General features: G+C 39.5%; 1 protein-coding gene across 1 annotated transcript in view; it reads left to right on the top strand.

Annotated features, from left to right (window-relative positions):
- Positions 1–22,458, top strand: part of ZNF804B (zinc finger protein 804B) — a 211,295-nt gene that overhangs the window by 85,194 nt on the left and 103,643 nt on the right. The window lies entirely within an intron of this gene.

The raw sequence follows: 22,458 nt of genomic DNA, 5'->3' as shown, positions 1-22,458 counted from the left end.
GAGGTGTCCCAGGCTTCTGCAAATGAATACTAATGCAATGAAGCTCTAATATATATTGAGCATTTAATTAACTTTTCGAGCAAGACTGTCAATGCATTACATGGAGGCAGCACATGTAAGGAAAGAAAACAAACAAGGAAACCTCCAACCTGTATTAACAAGTACCATTCCAGAATGGAAGTACTTTAGCAGTAATTTTTCTGTTGAAGAATCTGTGATGTGCCAGAGGATTTATCTTCATTCTGTGTGCATGCATGTATGAATGCATATAGGACTAAGTAAACCTTCTCACAGTGGTCTGAAGCTGTATAAATCTACACTGACTGTTGATATGTGGCTGGTATTTTCATCCTGCACAAGATGGTATCCCTGTTAAGCAGTAGAGAACAGACATTCTGTATTTGTAGTTCTTTAAAACTCTAAATCACCCTGAATACATTATATCATCATTTATAATACATACGAAATTCAACTCTAGAAGAAACATGTATTTGTATCTAAAAGAAAGCAGAGTAACAGCAGGAAATAATCAGCAAGTGTATTTCTCATCAGCTAGGGTATTTCCTCTTCATGCGGGCAGTTCCTAGCAATGTAAACTATAACAGCCTATGACAATTCAATATAATAAATATCATTGTTCTGTCAACAGCATGTGAAGATGTATTATATAAGTAGTGACATTAGTAAGCCTTGTAGTCTCTACTAGGATGTTGATAAAACAGTTTTTAATTGGTTAAGTACAAAGTAGAGGAGGTACTGCTAATGTGTTTTACTAACAAGAGATCTGTAACACTCCATGCTGTGTTTGTCTTGACTACCACTTTTAGGGTTCATTAGTGCTGTCCTGAAATATTAGCGTGTGTTCCTAAGGAAATATGAAGAGATGAAACCGCTTGAAGACTCACTAGGCTGATTACTATCGGTTTCAAAGCTAAGTTAATCCTCTGATACTTAGTGGTTTAGAGCTGTGAGCTGATCAACTGTGGAACTGCAAACACATGATAAATAGCAGCAATTTCTGGGAGTTACATTTCCTCTCTACAGTCCTTATGAAGAGGACTGCATTTGCCATGAGTGGCTGTCAACCCCATCTTGGTTCATTTTGTTACATTTGGGAACTCTGATTCATGTTTTGGGAGAGCAGATCCATTTTGTCAAGCAGTTCTGAGTGTATGGATTTCTGATACGCAGTTTGACCTTTGAATGTAGGATATAGTTCCAGTGAACTGTTAATGCAATGTTTGTCCATAATATACATTTTTGCTCAAAGAGATTTTTGGCAAATATTTAGTTCCATCATTTGTGTTCAGAATAACACACTTCTGGGCTGTGGTGACTCTGATTCAGTGCTAGTTCATCAGGAAGCCTTCATCTTGTTCAGCCACATCCAGCTCCATGCCTCGCCACCTGGCCTCACTCAGTGCTGTGAAATAACTGTGGTGTTGTGTAACAGGGAGGCATAGCAAAGCTCCCTGGCCTCAGGGATACTGTGAGCTCTGATGTCCTTCAGTACTTCAAGTAGATTTACAGCGTCCATCCCTTTTCTCTGCTTGGGCTGAGGAGAGGCAATTCCAGCTTTCTGCACTACTCCCTCTTTGCAAACAGAAGCACAAAAGCAGATAGGCTTGATCAGACACCACTGTCCAGTTGCTGCATAAGCAATAATTTCATAAAGGAAAAATTGCTTATAACAATCAACTTTTAAATCTCTATATAACATATGTAGCCCCCTTTCTTGCCCAGAGTGCAGTTATCTGGATTCATTTTGTTGTATCTGGAGCTCAGGCAATGTTCATATTTGCCATTTCCATACTCCAGATGTAGTAAGTACTACACCGTAAGAAGCATACTTCTCAACTAGATTCAGAGAAAGCAAAGGGAATGTTGCAGTCAAAGATGATTACAGCCTCACCACCCAGAATGCAAATTTAATCTCATCAAACTGGCAGACAAGACAGCAGGTAATAGGTTGCATCCCATTTTATTTAGCTGGCAGGCAATAAACAGTGGTCAACCCGCTGCCTCTTATCACTCATGTTCTGCAGGATCTGTAGCTTGACTGCCTTTTTTACCTGCTGGCTTTTCTGCTGATTTCATAAAATGTGATTTTAAAAGCGCACGACCTCCTTAATTCATCTTGCAGTGTCTGTGTGTTTCAGGGACTTCACTATGTATATATGATCTAACTTGATCAAATACAATGAGCTGTAGATGCTGTGGCACTTGTGAAGTGTGTAGAAAAACAAATATTGAATGGAAAAAAGAAAGTAAATCAAGAAGTCTCTGCTAAAGTGACAAGTGAGTGCAGAAAGAATAAAGTAGAAAAACAGTAAAAGGTCACTTAAAGTTCAAAACCAACATTTATAATGTCACAGAGGCCAAGAGGGTGATTGTGTTGATGTACTAAAATACATACAAAATTATAGTAGATGACAGAATGACAGAATGGTTTGACCCATGGGCAGGGACACCTTCCACTATTCAGCTTTTCCCATTCAACCTGGCCTTGGAAACTTCTAGGGAGATGACATCATCAATTATATATCTTAGATGACCTCGTAAGTGTTCCATTGGCCATATACTGTTGGAAGATGCTATCTCTAACAGTGAATCTTTCACAGTTCCTGGCAGAGCCTAGAAGTTGGGAGAGACTGGACCTGCCAAGCTGCTGAAAATGCCACCGAAAATGCTGAAGAGGGGAGGCTAAAAATAAGAGAGACCAAAATAAGCCCAAGATTACACTGAGACTACTCTCATTGTCTTCACTGCGAATTAAGTTTTGCTGCTAGATTTGCTTCAGTAAAGGCTGGTTTTTTTCTCTCAAAAAATTAATATTTTCCACCTGCAGATGTGCAAGATATTGATGTTCAAATGTTTTCACTCAGAAAAAACACAGAACAGATTAGTGGAGAAAGCACAACAGTACTGAAAGAGAAGAAAGATGAAATAAAAGGTTTTTTTTCTGTGTTTCAAAAGCTATTTTTTCCTCCAATTTAACTAAGTTATACTATGATTGTGTGCTTTTGGTTTTCTCACTCACTCTGAATGTAGAATTCAGTAATTTTTCTTGTTCAGGCAAAAAACATCTATTCAGATAAACTTCACTGTGGCTTGTTACTATCATGGGACATCCCTAATTACATTAATGTCATCAAGAATTTTTTTTCACAAAGCATTTGCCTAAAACGGTTATGCCAGAGATATTAAGAAATTTTCTTATCATTACAGTTGAAATACAAAAACAAAATTGATAATATAAAATCCAGCTTCTTGTGTCAAATTGTTAGATGCAATATAATCTTTGTTGATTTCCCATAATCAGTACATGCTGGTAGCTAACCTATATATGAACAAAAAGGAACACACACAGACTACTCTTTGTCCTTTCAATTAGTCCCTCAATTCTCATCAATTTGTTTTTGCTGAGTGTCATTTTAATCTGTGAAAGCTTGGCCTCAAATGGCTGGAAATCATAGCATTGGTCAGGTTTCATTTTACATATTTGAAGCTTATTTTCAATTGTGCTAATAAAATGTCATAGCCACTCAGAGCTCTGTTGTGTAATGAACAGTCTCAGGAAACAAGTATCTATTTCCAGACATAGATTGGGGTAGAAGCCTGGCTAAATGAAAGCTTTTCCATGCAGAACAGTCAGGAGGAAGCCATTGCTCTCTCTGACGAGATCCTGTCCATGGTATAGAGTTTTTAATAGCACACTACTCGTGCCACTGACAGTCACTTATAAATCACAGAAATAATGATTGATGGGACATCACTGAAACGGCTCCATGACAGTGAACCACAGGTTGGAAGTTATGAGCATTACTCAGAAGGGCTGCAAATCATCAGCAGTGGGGTGGCTTTGTACTCTGGACCCAAGGGGTCCCACGGGGTCCAAACCACTGCCTTCAGTGGCTCACAGTCCACCTAAGTTTATGAGGGCAGTCATCTGCCCTTTGGTGCACATACACCTCATCCCTGTGTACACTCTGTAAGTTTCTGATAGTCGATTTGAAAAAAAGTCGTGTATTTCCAACCTTAGCATTTCTGGAAGAAGTTTTATTCGCTGTTTCAATATTGTAAATAGTGTAAGAGTTGCAGTGTATAACCAATGAAGACAGGGTTCTCACAAGTGCTTGTTTTTCTGTAACTGTAGAAATCAATATGCATTTAATGTTTTCAGTAAACTCTGGGCATAGAGTTAAGCTAAATCTGATCACTTTTGACAGTCTTGGGCATGTTTTATGAGGCCATATATCCAGAACTTATACCTGTGGTTAGACTCAGGAGTAACTATTGGAAAACTAAACAAATCTTGCTTGACTTCTCTGAGGCATTTCAAATCCATTATGTTTATTCAGTGTAAGGGTATTGAGCCCCTAGAAGGCAGAGATATTTAAAAATATAAGCCTGATTTTATACAACTAAGTCTCAAGACTTTTGTCTCATATTTGTGCAATAAAACATAAAAACTTTTCTACCAGTAATCTCTGACAAATGGCAGCTTTGATATAGAACAGACAATCTTTCAAGAATATGGCAATAATATAACGGCAAATAACTTTGTCCTATAATTCAATATAATGGTGCAGAAGGGAGAGAATTTCTTCTTTCTGAATTAGCGGAGGCTACAATTTGGAAAGAGAGGCTAATTTTTTGGCTACGTAAATGTAATGTCCAAATCTTTCTGCAGATCATGTCTTTTCTGTGTTGCATTTTTAACAGAGCAAGTTGATACTGGACAATTAATGAAATAGGAAGAAGCATGCAAGATACTCTGTGGTACTGCTAAGGTTTTTATTTGTTCAGAAAATCATTCTTGCATTTAAAATGCTGATCTGTAATGTTACACATCTGTCACAGTACACCAAACTTCAAGTCTTCTGCATAAGAAACACTCAGCTGTCTAACAAACTCCCCTTGTTTTGAGAAATGCACTTGTACTTGCTTCTATTTCTGTGTGAGAAGGAAGGTGCCAAAATACTTCAAGTCAGACAGCAAAAATATCTTTCCTACTGCTCAGTAACCTCCATTCACCTGGTCTCCATGGTGCTATAGAATGCAGAAGCCAAGAGGCAGGAAACTTCAGTTATTCTCTTCAGAATGCTTCTCTGTGTGGAGATGGGACAGGCAGAGGTGTGAGGAGAGGGACAGGCAAAAATTTTTCCTGTAAACTAACATTGTTTCCTCTAATACGACCGTATGCTCAGGTAGAACTGAAGAAAAATAGGGAAAAAAAAAAAAAAAAACCACCAGCAAAAACAGAGGCTTGCTATTTACTTGCAAAGAAGGGAAAAGAATATGTGCATTTCACTTCGTAAAACTTCCATTAAAATGATCAAGTCTTAGAAATTTCCTCTGTTTTTGTAGATTAACTGGAGGAAAAAGAACAGAGGAGGTTCCTGGGTATTTTTCTCATATTGCATATGACACACTGAGTGCACTGCACACAACATGTTGAGTGCTTGCTCCTGCATCACATACTGTGATCACAGAGCTTTTCCTCTCATACACATCTCTTTTGTCTCGGCGTCCAATGCAGTATTTCAGGAGCTGCTGGAAGAGCAAGTGAAGCCAGTGAACCCATTGGAGGAATTTATCTCTACCAGAGTTTTGTTACATGGCAGTAAACACTCAAAACATAGCTGTCATCTTGTCATACATCAGACTCCCCCGCTTTCATCCCCTACATTTACTCACAGTGCCCACGTGAAGGTGAGGCTCGCAGGAGGTCTCCTTCAGTGACTAGAATCCTTTTCATGGGTCAGGGCCAGTGCTGGTCCCACCCTCAACACTGCTGCGTTCAACAGCTGCTTTTCTTAATGGCTTGCTCATGTGACAGCTTGAACATGACATTTGTTTGTCTCCCAGCCTACTCTTACTTTGTTCAATTGTACTTTATGCTTCGGCTCAGATTTATTTATTTTTTTAAGAGCCTATTAACCTGTTGTCAATCTCAAACAAAAAGGCTAGTATTTACAGTTCTAGAGGGGAGCAGCCGGGGGATACATGGAAGTCATTATTATCCAGAGACGCTGGTGTTGGTGGCTTATGCTGTATTCCTGGTTCTCTAGCACCACGGGGCAGACAGTGCTGCAGAAGCATCTGTCCTGCACTACAACTATCTCCACATTCCTCCATCAGACTTTCCCCAGCTGCTCGGAAGATATTCAGGGTTGAGTGAAATATGTATTTTCTTATCAAAGCATTTAAGTTTGGGGCATTTTCATAAAAGTTCAGGAAGTGCCAACATATTCGTCAAAGTTATGAGAAAAAGGGTGTTGAATTTTAAAGTGGCAGTACTTTGTTTTAGGTGGATGTTGATTGTTTTTCAAATGAGAAGCAGCCTTGTTCCTGTCATGAGCTGAACATGAACTGAACACATGAGAAGACATCAGCAGACGTAATTCAAATCTGCTGTCAGTGCATGACTGTATTTCTATGCCCTGAAAAGAAAAAGAAGCCAAAACTCACTAGATTTCCTTCTCTCAAAAAAGAGCTAAGGAGTTGTTGAGAGATAGATATGCAGAGAAATACTGATGATTATGTCAACATTATCTCCAGTGCAGAACTGCAGGAACCAAAGAAAAGGCCCTGAAGTAGGACGTGGGGCAGTGAAGAATATTCCTGTTCTCCATGCAAGAAAATCTGATCTCTGCCTGTGCAGATGGTTTTTATATACAATGTCCCAACTGCCAGCAAGACATTTACCACAACATGTTATTGCTACAGGTTAAAGCATTGCTTGTTTTGCATCCATATTCTGTCTTTTGTTGTATTTGCACAAATCTCAAACCACTAGAGTAACTAAGGGAAAAATACAGGATGAGTTCATTAACCCGGGTGTTAACCACTGATTTACTTCCCAGATATGGTCAGTGGTTGGGAACTCAACTGTGACATATGTAATTCAGTAGAGTCTCTACTCTTGTCTATTGAGCCAGGACATAAGCCAAATTTAACTTGCATGTTTTTAGTAAGTCAGCTACCTTTATTCTGTAAACTACACGTACAGTATAAAGAATTTCCAACTGAAGCTGTTTTACATAGATTATGCTTCAAAGTTATTTCTGTCTTCTCAAATTAAACAGTAGGGTTGTATGGCCTTTTTAAAGAAGAGCAGAACAAACATAATTCTGTTTTGCGTGGGTGAATTTCCACAGAAGTCAGTTAACTCTGCATCGACCTGTATTTGGCAGCATGTCAAAGTCTGTGTGGAGAAATTGGCATATATTACTTTTTTATTCACCCGATCTCATTTATGAAAGAAAAAGACAAGTCAGAAACGTCCCTGGAAATATCAGGCTAGTCAGTAGACTTGAGCATAGACACAATGTGTTTTATTTTAGAGAAGATTCTGCTAGAAACTCACATTCCAGTTTGGGTTGACATAATATTGTTATATGTTTGTGCCATATGTTCTCATGTTAAGCAGCTTAGGGGAAAACAAACAACAACTTTGCATCCAGCTAAGAGGAAACTATTGGCAATATATTCCTAGGCCAATAATTCAGATGGTGAATTGTGTCTCTCAAATCATCAAGCAAGCCTCGTCAGCAAAAAAAAAGAAAAAAATGTTTTTATTAACCTGAATATAGCTACAGATACAGACTGTTTCTAAAGCAGAATAACTCATTGGAAGAGCAGGTTGACAGATAAATTACTTTTTATATCTCCATCTAATAGTGCACATTGAAATTGTGCTTTACACCTTTAATAAGTGCTTTTTTGTTTTTTGATTTATTTATTTTTTTTTGAACGCATCATATTACAGATAATCAAAAATAGGGAAAAACAACATGGTATGTCTCACCTGCCCAAAGTAATTTGCCTCAATATTCAGTAGTGGAACTATAATGACAAAAAGAAGATTTATTCAATCCTACTGTTGTAATAAATCTCAATGATTTATGAGAAAAGTAATGCTTTTGGCTTGACTTCTGCCCCTCCTCCCACAGTACAACACTGTCATTGCTTCCTCAGGGAAAGATTATCTGAGAACACAGAGTCATGAAAATGCGAGAATGTTTCTTATTTCCATTTTCATATGGCTTTTAGAAGGATGCAAAATCACTGAAACTCCTGGGCTTTTAAGTTAGATGCAGGCAAAGGAGCAGGAAACATCCTGCTGATCCTCAGGCTACTTTGTGCAGAAAGCACTGCCATCAAGTACTGCTTCTCCCCCTGTGCAATCCACACCTGGCAGAACTGCCAGCAGTGTAGCGAAGAACAGGGAAGGCACGGTCCAAGCCCCTGCCTGGACAAGATCCCACTGCATGGTTAATTGAATAATTTACTCCTAAAACTTTAAATCCTTGGGATTTGACCCCTTTTTTTGTCAGCAGGGAGACATAGAAGTAAACCCGTGCATCTTCAGCAAGCCATAGAGTTGTAGAATCACAGAATGGCTTAGGTTGGAGGGGACTTTAAAGCCCACCAAGTTCTGCCCCCCACCAGCTCAGGGTGCCCAGGGACCGTCCAACCTGGCCTTGAGTACCTCCAGGGATGGAACACCCACAGCTCTGGGCAGCAGTGCCAGGGCCTCATTGCCCTCTGAGTAAATAGTTTCTTCCTAGCATCTAATCTATATCTTCCCTCTTTTAGTTTAAGCCATTCTCCCTTGTCTTGTCACTATCAGACCATATTAAATGTTGGTCCAATGGGAGACTGCATTGCATTTTTTTCCTTGCTATGCACTGGCTCTGGAAATCAGTCAGTGGAGGAAGCTGAGCTCTTTAAGTTGATACTCACTGTACTCATGTCAACTTACAAACAGTACACTTGACACATCTGAGGGAAAACATCAATTAATTTTCTTCAAAAATAAGAAATAAGAAAAGATTTCACCTGCAAACTGTAATCTTTCCTGAGAAGACATTCAGTTGAGAAATGTCCTGAGAAACACGGATTTTGCCGCTACACCCAACTTTTATCTCCAGGTGGTATCTTGGCCATACCATCATATCCCATGTGTCACGCTCTTTCGCTTGGTGACCTGCTGAGGCTGTTCCTTGTAGAAGTCATTCTGCTAGCCCAAAACAGGATCACAAAGCAGTTAACATGTCTTTGTTAAAGCAAAGCTACATATCCAACATGAAGCTTTTGCATTTTTATTCTGATACTTTTCATGAAAAACAATTGAATAACACACCTATAATTTTCCATCAGCTCAGACCAATCCTGATGAATTGCACTGATCTACAGAACCCATCCTTGTGAAGATGTGCAGTGCTATCAAGGTCACTGAACAAAAACAAAACAAAACAAAAAACCAAAAGCACAAGAGCTTTTGGACATAACTTCTGTTTTTTTTTTTAGTGTCACTTAGATCTTGCCTTGCTACTGAGTAAGTGATGGAAATAGCATCTCAGTTTGCTAGTCAGGCTGCTGACAGATGTTTTTTACGAGCAGGAAAATAGAGCAGTGTTGGTGCAGTGGGATTTGAGGCTGTGGAAACAGTCCTTCTTTCAGAAGGACTTCTGCTGAACTCAGATTAGCTTTTCAGTCAGAGCAGTTTTACCACCAACTTCTCAGCATCCCACTTTAACATTATTCACATTGCATTAGCATCAAGAAGCTGCATCTGTAGAAATACAGAGAATTAGGTTTTAGCTAGAAAAACACCGAACTTCAAAGCAGGTGCTTAAATGCTTTGCAGAATTGAATCCACAAAGGGAAAACTATGCATACATATATGTATATATATATAGGTGGAATGCATATATGTGTATATTTGTATGGAATGTGTATACATATTTATGGACTGTTTTTTATACTTATAAGGAATGTATATATATTTAGAGCTGAAAGGTTAGTCTGGATTGTTCTTGGCGCTCTCACTAATTAACTACAATTACATACACCTTTATTTCAGAAACACATACAAATATAAGCCACAAAAAATTAGATGATCTACCCTCTTGTCAGACTGCTTCAAGTAATATTAGCTGTTCATATTAATGGAAAACAAATGTAATAATTAGTGACTCAGAGAAAATCATGAGAAAAAAATCAGAGTTACTCAGAACATTAGTAGGGAAAGAATAAAGCTGTAAGATGGGCAAATTGGATTTGATGAATGTGACAGGTGCAATACTTTTCAATGCACCATCACTGGGCTAATAGCCATAAATGAGCCTCTAAGCTCAGTGAGGGGTGTCAGGCTCTCTTCTAATAACAGTAATTCCTAAGTAGTAGGCGAGTATGAGCTTAGAAGTGAAAAAGGAAAATCAAAATACTGTCTCTGTCTCAGTCTTGTTGAAAGAAGCTTTCAACTTCTTGTAATTTCTAAAAAAAATACCATCTTGAATTATACGGCTTTTTGCTGTTTAATTTTACCATCCTAGAAATGTATTTAGAAACAAGTTTTGGAGGAATGTTAACTTTGACCTAAATACAACAGAGATGTTAAGTATCATGTATTACCAAAGGAGGCCAAAAGAATGGGAGACAGATGAAGATCTACAGTTCCTTGGTGAGAAGTAGACAGGCTTTGGTTGTTTGTGTCCCTGTAACATGTCTATCATCTCCTCAAACCTGCTTCCAACTTTCCATTTGTATGAGCCAGCAGAAGTGTTTTGGTGGAGAGGCTGGGAGAATGACCAAGATACCACCCCTGTGAGTGGTGGAAGTGATTAAAAGCATCAGCATTTAGCAGTCATCAGCAGTGATCTGCTTCTGGGGAGTGCTTACCGAGCTAGTTATATGGCATGTGCTATCTACGCAGTTTCTTAAATAGTTCTTGAAGAAGTGGCTACCACGTATAGTGGGAATTGCAACCACATTTTTGCAATTTTATCATTCCTTTGATTTTTACATTACATTTCTGCCATTACACCACAACAAATTTATTGGAATCTGTTGCAAATGTGGTACGGATACATGGAGGATAGCAACAAATTTTACCTAGCAATATGATAAATAGCTTGGCAGCTTTTATATGCTGTGCATGAACACATTTCTTTTTAAAATGCATAATTATTTAAATTGATGAGTGTAGAATCTATTCTACTAATGAAGATAAACCTTCATTTAGCTGAATATTCTTGGCATTGTCACATTCATGAAATAGAAAATAGCTGGGGGTTGATGCAGTGGGAACTACTTGTATATGTTGTATATATTATATGTGGGAACTACTTGTATACTTGTATATAAGTGCAGCACAGGGCTGCCCAGACTCACCTTGCCAGAAAACAGGAGGGAGTTGTTATTTAGATCATCTGCTCTGACTTTCTGACTACTCCAGATTAGAATCGTTAAATCATAGAAGTAGCTAGGGTAGGAATGGACCTTTAAGTTCATCTAGTTCCAACTCTACCTGCCATGGGCAGAATTGCCAACCACTAAATCAGGCACTAGATCAGGATGCCCAGGGCCTCATGAACCCTTCCTGCAATATCTCTGAGCAGCCTGTTCCAACACCTAACCAGCCTCAGAATAAAAATTCCCCTTAACATCTAATCTAAATCTCTTCTCTTCTAGTTTAAAACCATTCCCCTTTATCTTGTAACTATCTACCCAAGTAAAAACATTTATTTCCCTCCTGCTTATAAGTTTCCTTTAAGTATTGGAAGGCCACAATGATGTCTCCCTAAAGCCTTCTTTTCTCCAAGCTGAACAATCATAGAATCACAAGGTTGGAAAGGACCTACAAGATAATCTAGTCCAACCGTCCTCCCATCACCATTGCTACCACAAGCTACTAAACCATATCTCATAGCTCCTCATTGAGACGCCTCTTGAGCACTGCCAGGGATGGCGACTCCACCACCTCTCTGGGCAGCCATTCCACTGCCTGACCACTCTCTCTGAGAGAAAACGTTTTTTTTTCCAACTCTCTCAACCTTTCTTTATAGGTGAGGTGCTCCAGCCCTCTGTGCATCTTTGTGGCCCTCCTCTGGATCTATTTGCAAAGCTTCACAACTTTCCTGAGCTTGGGACCCCAGGTCTGGATGCAGTAATCCAGACGGGGCCTCATGAGGGCAGAGTAGAGAGTGACAATCACCTCCATCTTCCTGCTTTTCACATCTCTTTTGATGCAGCCCAGGATACCATTGGCCTTCCAGGCTCCAAGCACAGAGTGCTGGTTCATATCCAGCTTTTCATCTACTAGGAGCTCCAAGTCTTTCTCCACAGGGCTACTCTCAATGAGTTCTCCCAGTCTGTACACATATTTGGGATTGCCCTAACCCAAGTGCAACACCTTACACATGACTTTTTTAAACCTCATCAAGTTCACTTGGGCCCATCTTTTGAGCTTGTTCAGGTCCCTTTGGGTAGCCTCCCTTCTGTTGGATCTATTGCACTGCTCAGCTTAGTACCATCCACAGACCTGCTGACAGTGCACTTAATCCAATCATCTGTGTCATTTATGAAGATATTGAAAAGTAACACTCCCAAGGTGGAACCCTGAGGGACATCACTCATCAACAGCCTCTACCTGGACCACAATCCTCTGTCTGTGACCTTTCAACCTATTCCTTATCCACTGATGAGTCCAGTCTTTGAACCCATATCTCTCCAATTTAGAAATAAAGGTGTGATGTGGTACCAAGTCAAAGGCCTTGCACAGTCTAGCTTCTTAAGTTCCATATGATTGCTCTTCCAGTAAGCCCACCAATTCCCAAGAGACTGGAGCATTGCTCCAGTTCTAAGCTCCAGACTCACCTGAGATTTATTTCCTGGTTCTGCTGATGCTGCTCACCTGAGGGGGAGTGCTGCTGTTCCCATTCTGTGCCATTTGTACTAACAGGTTTTTTACCATCTAGGTGCCTACAGGAGCTGTGTACGTGTCCCTCACTTACTTTACTGACTTTTTTTGTTTACCACATTGTCCTCTGATTTTTTAAAGCATATTGCTATTGCCTTTGTCTGAATGAACTTGTTTCTTTGGAAAACTAATTGCACTGTATTCAGAAGACACTTCTAAAATGCTTTATTTCTCTAAATGTTTGAAAATAATAAGTTATACAGCCATACTGTATAGCAGCAAACATAGATAAGGTAAAAAGCCTGCAGGCACTTGCCATCTGCATTTACTGTAATATAAATGCCAATTAATGCAAATGTTGATGATTAGTTAGATCTTTAATACCTGCATGAACAACAACCCTAAAAGTCAGGTGGAACTTTGTTAAAACTCTTTGTCAAGCTAAAATATAATAGTTAGCTCCTTGGGTTCATCTTTTCAGATGGGAAGAAGGACTTCCCTTCAACAACTTGGCTGTCCTCCAAGTTACAGTTGAGTGGCTTTTGCAATTACATCTGGGGAGAAGAGGTGGCTGTGAAGGACTGACAGCAGGCACCAAATGCAGAATTGTCACAGGTGAGAAATATTGGCAGATGTTCCCAACTTGTCCCACCTGAGATACAACATACTTTTGCAAATATGTGGCTGTTGTTGGGAGGAAATTGAATGTGAGACTCCAGAACTGATCTTTTTGGTTGGAGTTGACAGTCTTTCTGGCTCTCTCTCTGCAGTCACTTAATTTGTTGCTACAGAAGATCACTGCTGACACTGCAATGAAAATGACTCAGGATATCTCAGACTGGGCCGCAGCAAACTCCCTTGAAAAATATCTTTGTTGGGAGCCTATGTAGCTCAGCGCTTCCTGGAAATGTCATCTGGTGCTGCCCTAACTGGGAGTTGCTGTCACCTGGAAGCATAGGCATGTGCAGCAAGCTGAGAGTGGTCTGCCTGCCATGGTATGTCTGGTCCTGTTTGCATTGCCACTTTGGTTGAGCAGGTAATTTAGGAAAATAGCAAAAAAAGAGAAATCTAGGTGTTAGTCCTCTGTGTTCTCAAACATGTTTTATGTGTAATCTGGAGGCTCTGGATATACAACTTTGTCTCAGATGCAGAGGAGGAAGAGGTAATTGAAATTACCTGAAAGAACAGTAAGTGTATTGAATTCATTTGTTTGGCCCACATAGGTCATATAGACACTGCCACAGCTGAATTTCACCTCTAGGCTCTTAGCCCCTGGCTCCATGTTCGAGTACAACTATCCCTGTCTGCTGGCAGATTCTCTGCTTAAACACTCACTCACTTCAAATCTGAAGTAGAGCATCAGTCATGAGCATCTCATGCTGGCTGTGTTTGGGGCACACCCCGTAACCCTCCATTGCTGTTGTCAGCATGGCATGAAGCTGAGCCTCGGGTTTCAGCTCAAAGAAGGAAAAAAGGCAGATTTTTTTTTTTTTTTTCTGTAAAATAGGAGCTTTTTTGTTCTTTTTTTTTTCTTGTCTTTTGAGAACTGCGGCCATTACTGACAACTGTACACATTGTAGAAATGATTTTCAGCTTATTAACTCCAAAAGTATCAGAACTTACTAATTCAGGAATCTGGCTTTAATTACATCCCAAGTGCATTCAGAAGTGTGTGCTGTCAGCAGCCCATGCTGCTGTGCCATGCTGGGAGCAACTGCTCTGCGAGGTGGTCTGGTAACATCGGGCAGAGCTCCCCAGCTCCCCAGTGCTCACCTGCTCATGGTGGGATGAAAAGCACATTCCATTGTTTTATCTGGAGTCTGGGGAGAGGATGTGCGAGATCAAAATATCACCTTGAAGTTGCACTTTCCTTGAAGTTTTCCCTCCCTTGCAGCTGAAGTTACTTTTTTCCTAGAGGGGAGTCTTAGAAAGAGGGACTGACATCTACCTGCCTTTGCAATACTGAGACAACGTGCTAATGACATCCACATGTTCTTGGGGCCAAGGCATAGGAAGATGCCCTTCCCGTGCTGGTTTTTCTGAGAGCTGGCCATGGGGACTACTAACACCAGGGACGGGAACAGCCCCTCTCTCGCTGTGGTGAGAGCTGCTGTTGCTGCTCCAAAGCTGGTTTTGAAAACAGTGACACGTTTCATGACAAAGGCAGTGAGTTTGGGCATTTGCTTTACCTACCTAGGTGTGGCAGAGACAATTAGAAATCCAAATTTGGCCAACTGACCAAAATTGTCAGTGTTATGCATTAATAAATGTTTCATATATTTGTATGGAAGAAATCTGTGAGTTAACAATACTGACATAGGTTTTACTTATGAGAATGTGGTCCTTAATTAGTGTAAACCAAAGGTAGGATAAAGAGGGGGAGTATTTTCATGAGTTGTACCTCAGATAGGAGCATTTTTATTTGTTCTGCATTGTCAGGAGAAAACACAACTAAAAATTTGGATAACGTACATGCAAAAAAGCTATGCTTTCCATAGCGATTCTGTGCTGAGCCCATGAAAAACAGTTACCAATTATTTCTAAAGGTAATCCTGAAGAAATGCTCTGAGTTTAATTTTCTGGGTTTTTTCTACTACCTGTATTTTGTTAAATAGCACAATTATCTTGGTTTAAAGATAAAAACAGTCCCTCCTTCTCTATCACACAAACATACACAGAGAGGTAGATTTACCTTTTCAGTGGATAATTGAAACTTTTTAAATCTAGCAAACAGCACAAAATGAACCAATAACTGGGATCCATCATTGGTGAAATTCAAACTTTAAATAAGTATTTTTAGCACTTTTAAAGAACAAAGATAAATACTGGTGCAGCTTGCTCAGAGAAGTGCTAGATTTTCCATTGAAGATATGCTCCCAATACAAAGAAATGTAATTACCAGTGTTGTATGTTTTGTAGGAATTATGGAGGAATGGGCAAGATTCTCTATTATTACAGTGTTATGCCTAGTGCATAAGGTTATGCAAACAGAGCAGGTGACAAATTACAGTGGCTACTTCTTTTGCATTCAAATCTGTTAATCTACTTTGAGTACCCAACGTGCCACAGAATCCTTCTGTTCTTCAGTTCTGCTTTGTATTCTTCTTTTGTTCCAGGTATCTCAAATTCTTACTTGGGCTTCTTGAATTTTCCAGGATGCAGTGGACTATACAATATCCCCAGCAGAGTAATAGTCAGCCTGGGGAATAGTGCAAGGCAGATGTTCTTCAACAGTCAGTTGGTCGTCTTTTTGGTTTACAACTTAATGTTCCTGTTTTATATTCCATAGGAGTAGTTTTACTCAAAGATAAAGAACAGTTTGTTTTCTTCAAAGAAGTAAAAATACCATTCTCAGGTGTGAGCAGTGATGGTCCAATTGTCTCTGAAGCACTGCATTGGGATTAGCGAAGCAAGAACTGGTGTTAGCTTCTTGGCCACCTTGGACTTCAGAAAAGAAATACAAGGGAAAACCAACAAGTACTGGTTGAGCAACTAGGAAATTTAATGTCTGGTTTGAAATACTTCAGTTCATTAATCTTCTCAGAGTCTAATGGTGTGATATAGTAAATGGTATAATCCCTCCTTGTTTTTTTCCCCCAGAAATTGAAAGTTCTATCACATACATTATAACAAGAAAGAATAGGAGTCATTAATAAGTAACCACTAACTACAAACGGGGAATAAGGGATCATAAATATAACATAACATTAAAAATAAAAGGCACAAAATAAATGCAGTATTTTTGTCCCTTCTTTAGTCACTGAAGTTGGTTACTCGTGTGATCCCAGAGAATAGATGATTGTTCTTGTGGAGTATGAGAACTCCTAAGCATTGCCTTGCTTGAGAGATAAAGCACACTGATTATAGGAATGAAAGCTAAGGTCAAACATTCTGAAGTTGAGTCTTTTATCTACTGTAAATCTAGTTCCTCTGGTTAGTAGAAAATGTGGAAACAATGGGAAACTATGTAAGTTGTTGACACTGTAGGATGCCCCAGATGTGGCAGTCTTACCCCAGGAAGAAGCAGATTCACTGACCTGACACTCTGTGTCTCTTACAGCTAAGTTATGTGCTTCTGTCTTTTCATATGTTGAGAGATAGATGAAAAGTGGAATGGTTTCTCTGCCATCTCATCTTTATTCAGTTACACAAAAGTAAGCAGGTCCAAAGCGTTTTCTCCTGATATTATTATTCAATATTTTAAGGCATCCCACTGTAAGCAGCCCTGGATGTAGCAGCGACTCTTTTATTACTTTCAAAATGAAACATCTCTCAAGCCGTGGGGTTTTTTTTGAAAGAAGTACAGAGCTGAAATGAATTTCCCTAAGCACAGGCAGAGTCTCCTGTGTTCCGTTGCACTCTTTTCCATTTTAGGCACAAAATAAAAAGTATATCTTAGTTGTGTATAATTAATGTCATGGAACTGTGATCCTGGCATGACACAAGCTGTATCGCTGAGAGCAGAAGGTAAGAAGAAATCGTGATTGCTCAGCAATTTGCACGGGAGGATGAAGGGGAAAGGCATTTTAAATTAATGGTTCTAAGGCCTTGATGTTGCCCTGCCACATTTCATAAATCTCTTCTGAGCAGCATCTCCTGTGAAAGGGTACTTCACTGTTGCCTAGGGAATACCAAGCAGGTACCTTTTCTCAGGAGGAAACTGTTTTTACATTTTGCTTTGGAGTGCTCCCCATGGAAGGAAGTAGCCTTTCAGTTTATAGGGCAGCACTTAATGTCTACTGACTGCAACAAAGAGACCTTCTTCTCAAAGCCATTTATCTTCAGAAAACACTTGTCCCCTTTGATCAAAAGGCTGAGCTCTCCTCACACACCTCAGTGCTGCAGTGCAGGGCTGCCTGTGGGCAGCCAGCAAGGTAGAGATGTTCCTCACCAGCATCATGCAGCCATAGGGCAGCCCCTACTCCCCATGGCCGTCAGCTCAGGGGTGGGCCTTGATCTGCAAAGAACTCTGCAGCCCAGTGTGGCCTGTGAAAGCAAGCTGTGCTTTAAAGCAGCTGAGGAGTGGGCCTGGGCACCTCTAAAGCTTAGGGAATATAGCAGAAGTGGGATGGGAAAGTTCGGTGCATATGGTATTTGCAGCACCTAGCTTGATTTAGAGTGTTTCAGCAAAGAGGTCGTACGTTTCCATAGCATTCTCCCCTCAGAAAGCCCTCTGCACCTTTTGGCAGAGCTGGCAGCACACATCCTCCAACACCTGCCTGGAGGCAGTGGTAACCTTGCATGTGGTGAGTGTGCCTCACACGCTGGGGGAGCATTTCAGTCTTCATGTGAGCTGACTGTATTGGTTGACGTTTATAACAGAATTTTTAGTAGATAGTGAGAAAAGAAAGAATGACCTGCCTTAATATATTCAGTAGCAGTTTATGTTCCTCATAGTGCCACTTCCAAAACACAAAAAGCTTTTACCTTACATTGCCTGTTCCTAGGTACTAAAAACACTTGAGTGATAGTGCAGGTGACTCCCTTATGACAGTTATTTCCCAAAAATAATTCCTTATGCCTCCCTCATGACTCACATTTGCTACAAAATCATTTCTGCAGAACCATTAATGCATTTTGTGACTAGAAGCAACCACTGCTTAGCACTAGAATCCTAAACAGATTGCAGTGGAAAAACAAACAGGGAAATACTGAACCTTATGTCTGCAGGAAATGAGATAGGGAAGGTATTGGTGGTGATGAGTTTTGCCTTGAACTAGCAGGAATCAGAGGGCCATGGTGCAAGGAGCAGGCATCTCTCTGCTCTTCAGTGGTACTCAGGGACACAGTATAGTGATGGGACTTGGTAGGTCAGGTTAACAGTCAGACATGATGAACCTGAAGATCATTTCCAACCTAAGTAATTTTCTGAATTGATGGAGAAGTGATTCTATGATTCTCTGATGGCCACAGTCAGACACAGTGGCTGCAGCTCATCAAAATCATATGCAGGAGAAACAAGAGGGTGCCCAAGGAGGAAAGAGAGGGGGATGCTGAGAGATCCGATTCACTTTGTTCAGTTAAGTTATGCCAATGCACTAGAACTGCTGCAGCCAAATATTCCATTTTGTGGCAGCATTGTTTGGCTGAGTTTGACTGATTGGCTTGATTGATCTTGATTGATTGGCTTTAGTTTTTAATGAATAGACAAAATTTTCTAGAGCATACCAAGAAGGCCTTAAATTCAAACATTTACATGGGCGCAGACACAACGATCACTTGGGAAATTGCCAATTAAGCAAAATATTGGAAAAAAAACCCAAACAACTACTGCTTGTTTAACACAATCCTAGAGTTTATCACATTGTAGGAAGTTACCATGTCAGTACAGACAGAAATGTAGACTACTGTACATATGTCAGACTCTTTCTGTCCTTGAGAACTTAACAGCGTGACTTGAGAAGACAGAAAAAAATGGATTTTAGCCTAAAAAAGAGAAAAGACACAAAGCTACAAAAATAGTTACAGAAAAAGCCCTAAAATTGCACTGTGACTAGGAATAGGTACCAGAAAAAATGGTAAATATACAATGAAGATTGCAAATCTTCATCTCCATCACTGACAAACCGTCTTTAGTAACATTTTATGAGGATGCTCTGGACCGATGTTAGTGGGATTGATCCTGCCCTGAGACAGATGATAGATCATACAGAATCTCTAAATCTCTTCCATCTATAGGACTCTAAAGGTATTTTCAGATACAGCAGATTGTAATTAATTCTTGCTTTATTTAATTGCGGATAAATAAAGCATTTTTGAATTGTAGTCAATTTGCTCAGCGAATGTTCAGTGTTTTATATTTGATTGAGTCTACTTAGTATTTAATACCCCCCTATTTTTGTTCTTGCCAGATAGCTTTCAGCAATGGCTAGCAATCTTTCTGCATTTCAGCAGACCACATAATAGCAGTTTTATGTAGAGTGATCCGTTTCTTAATAATGTATGGGTGGAAAATAAGAAGCTTTTTTGAGAAATTTGAAATACATTAAAATAAAATTAATTCTAAATGAGATTTATTCTAAGTGTTAAAAAAATATTTTCATTAAAAAGTCAGAATTTAAAACAATATAGAGATGGCAGAAGTTTGGAATGGGAATTATGACTTTTACGAATATATGACAACAGTATTGCTAATTTGAGTTGACTATCTGGGAAGGCACTTATACCTGGAGAAAAATAATGCAAAAACAAATAAACAAACAAACAAACAAAGACAAAAATAACCATAAATGCAGGGAATCCCAGGAAACCTTTTATTATTTTGTTTAACTGCAGGGGACATTTGAGCTTATATTGTCTCTAGCAATAACTTCAATGACAGCAGCTAAATATAAGTATGATGCAAACACAATGGAATTCACTGGTGTGAGAAGGCATTTGACTACACCATGGTCTTTGTAAATTGAGATTCTGATCTGCTACCAAAATAACCCTGCTCTGCTTTTAAAAGTGCTGTCCCATGATGTAAAATTCAAATAGTACCAGGGGGCCAGTCACTGCCTCCTCCTGAGCCTTAATAAAAATGGCCTTAACAATAAAAGGTGTACAAAGCTGTATCATAAAATTGTAAGACCTTGCACTGAATACAGGAGACATTTCCATCAGTACAGAGTTAAAACTTTAAAATAACCATTTTTTAAAGGAGTTGAAATTGAACATGATTTGGGGATAGTACAAACGTGGAACAAGAAACATCTTATGGGAAATACTGTCCAAAATCATAAGCATCTAGCTGAGAAAAGGTGAATGTGCTAAGACTATCGTGTGATGATTTTTTTTTCTATTGTAATGGAATTTTTGCAAAGGGAAATCTTTTACAGAAACACAGTGAATCTGCTAAAGAGCCAATATGGATGTTACTGTAGAAGTTATTTGTGGGGACTAAATCCACATGAGAGAATAGACTTGGCTTCGTACATAGATGGCTTTAGAGCCACTCACATTCCAGCATCTAGTTTTGGTATTCTGTATCACTCTTCCGACACCTCTTCAGGTTAGTTTGGGCTTCTCATGAAGCAGGATGTTTCAGGTGTGTCTGTTGTATCTGGATACAGGAGTGTTTCTGTCTGCAAGTCTAACCAGCAGGGCTTGCAAAGCCATGTGGCCACAGCCCCAAAAGATGCCTGCTTGTGCATGTAGTTGGCTGGAAACCAGCTCTGAAAGCCCAGCAGGGTGTACAGGGTCCGGATGGGTGCTGAGGGTAAATACTCCTCATAAATACTGAAATGGAATGGAGGGGTTGTTCTACAAAGTATGACCTCTGGAGGATGCTGAAGCGTTTCGAGGACTTTTTTTTCCCTATATTTTGACTTCAAGAAGGCAATTTATTTGTTGGTAACTTCAGCTTCTGCAGAAAAGAAGGATCTTAGAAAATTATTATAAAACATGAATACGGCAAAATGGAAAATATAAAGTCTGACAAAGGCACTTTATTAACAATTAGTGGAGTTAGCTTGAGTCTTGAGATCTACAATCATGTTATATAAGAAGCTGAAAATGGTCAACATTTAAAAGATTTTCTTTCGTCTTCAGTTTACCTTCAGAAAAACGGAGACTGCCTACTAATTCTTAGCTGGCTTTATTACCTCTGCAGAAAAACTATGCTTCTTAACTATTTCCTAGTAAAAAAGAGAACAGAAGCTCTCAGTACACTGATAAGATCATTTATAATAATTATATATTAGCTGCTTAGTAGCTTGAATAAATTTAGTATATTGTAAAATGAAAATAATGCTGAAAGTAAGTCTGCCAAAAAAGCAGGATGAATAATTCATACCTAAATTGAACATGATAAATCTTGCTCCTTTTCTCCATTGACAGAAAGCCTATATACAGATGACTGTTTCTGCAGATTTGTGCTGTTATTCTATGATTCATGCACTCTACAGATCTCTTCTGGAGTATTGTCTGTATTGCTTAACAGTGATGGGTTGCACTAGGCATGCAGTGTTGTTTCTGCTTCCTGATGGCATAGTGCTAATGCTACAACCAGGCTTCTGATACTGATGTTTATGGAAAACAAATATAAAATTCACTTTGTATAAATTTTTGAGCATAAAAACTTAGCCCTTGCTCTACATAAATATTGATAATCATAGAACACCGTGCTAGGAGCTTTCCAAATGTTCATAGAAAGTTAAACAAGGTTAAAGGCAGACAGCTTGAAAATACAGCTGAATACTCATGCTGCTTTTTCCTCATTTCAGAGCTCTGGCACAATTCTAAACTATACACTTGCCAAAAACAACCTTCTCTTCCTTCCTCACTCTAATTTGTATTACTTGTGTGAGAATCCTGTCATGGGTTTACAGGAGGGTAGCTCCACCTGATAGCACTATCAGATGTACATTCTCTGCCACCATACAGTACAGATGTGAAGGCAATACCTATAATTTGGCATCATCATGGTGGATACATTTGTCACTATGTCCTGTGATCCCTATCTCTCAAATGTTCTCAATCTCATATATCAACGTTGTATTAGATTCTATCTAAAGAGTTCAAATCAGAGCTTGATTTAAGGAGATGTGTGGGGTCCCTGAGAGCAAGCATGTGCGATCTCAACAAGGAGGTCTGCCTGGTGCTGGGTCAGCTGCAAGGATACAGCCCTACAACCTTATTTGTTTCATAGGCCAACAACTGGAATACCTGCAGTGAGTCACTAGAAAGCAAGCAGATGTGCATGTGAGTTCACTCTGTCACAGTGCCAGGAAGCCCAGATAAGTTGTTTTTAAAATGCCACCATA

This window comes from Lagopus leucura, unplaced genomic scaffold, assembly GCF_019238085.1.
Source record: "Lagopus leucura isolate 7727_CA_CO unplaced genomic scaffold, USGS_WTPT01 Super-Scaffold_100157, whole genome shotgun sequence".
Lineage (NCBI taxonomy): Eukaryota > Metazoa > Chordata > Aves > Galliformes > Phasianidae > Lagopus > Lagopus leucura.
This window is presented reverse-complemented; position numbering and strand designations above follow the sequence as displayed.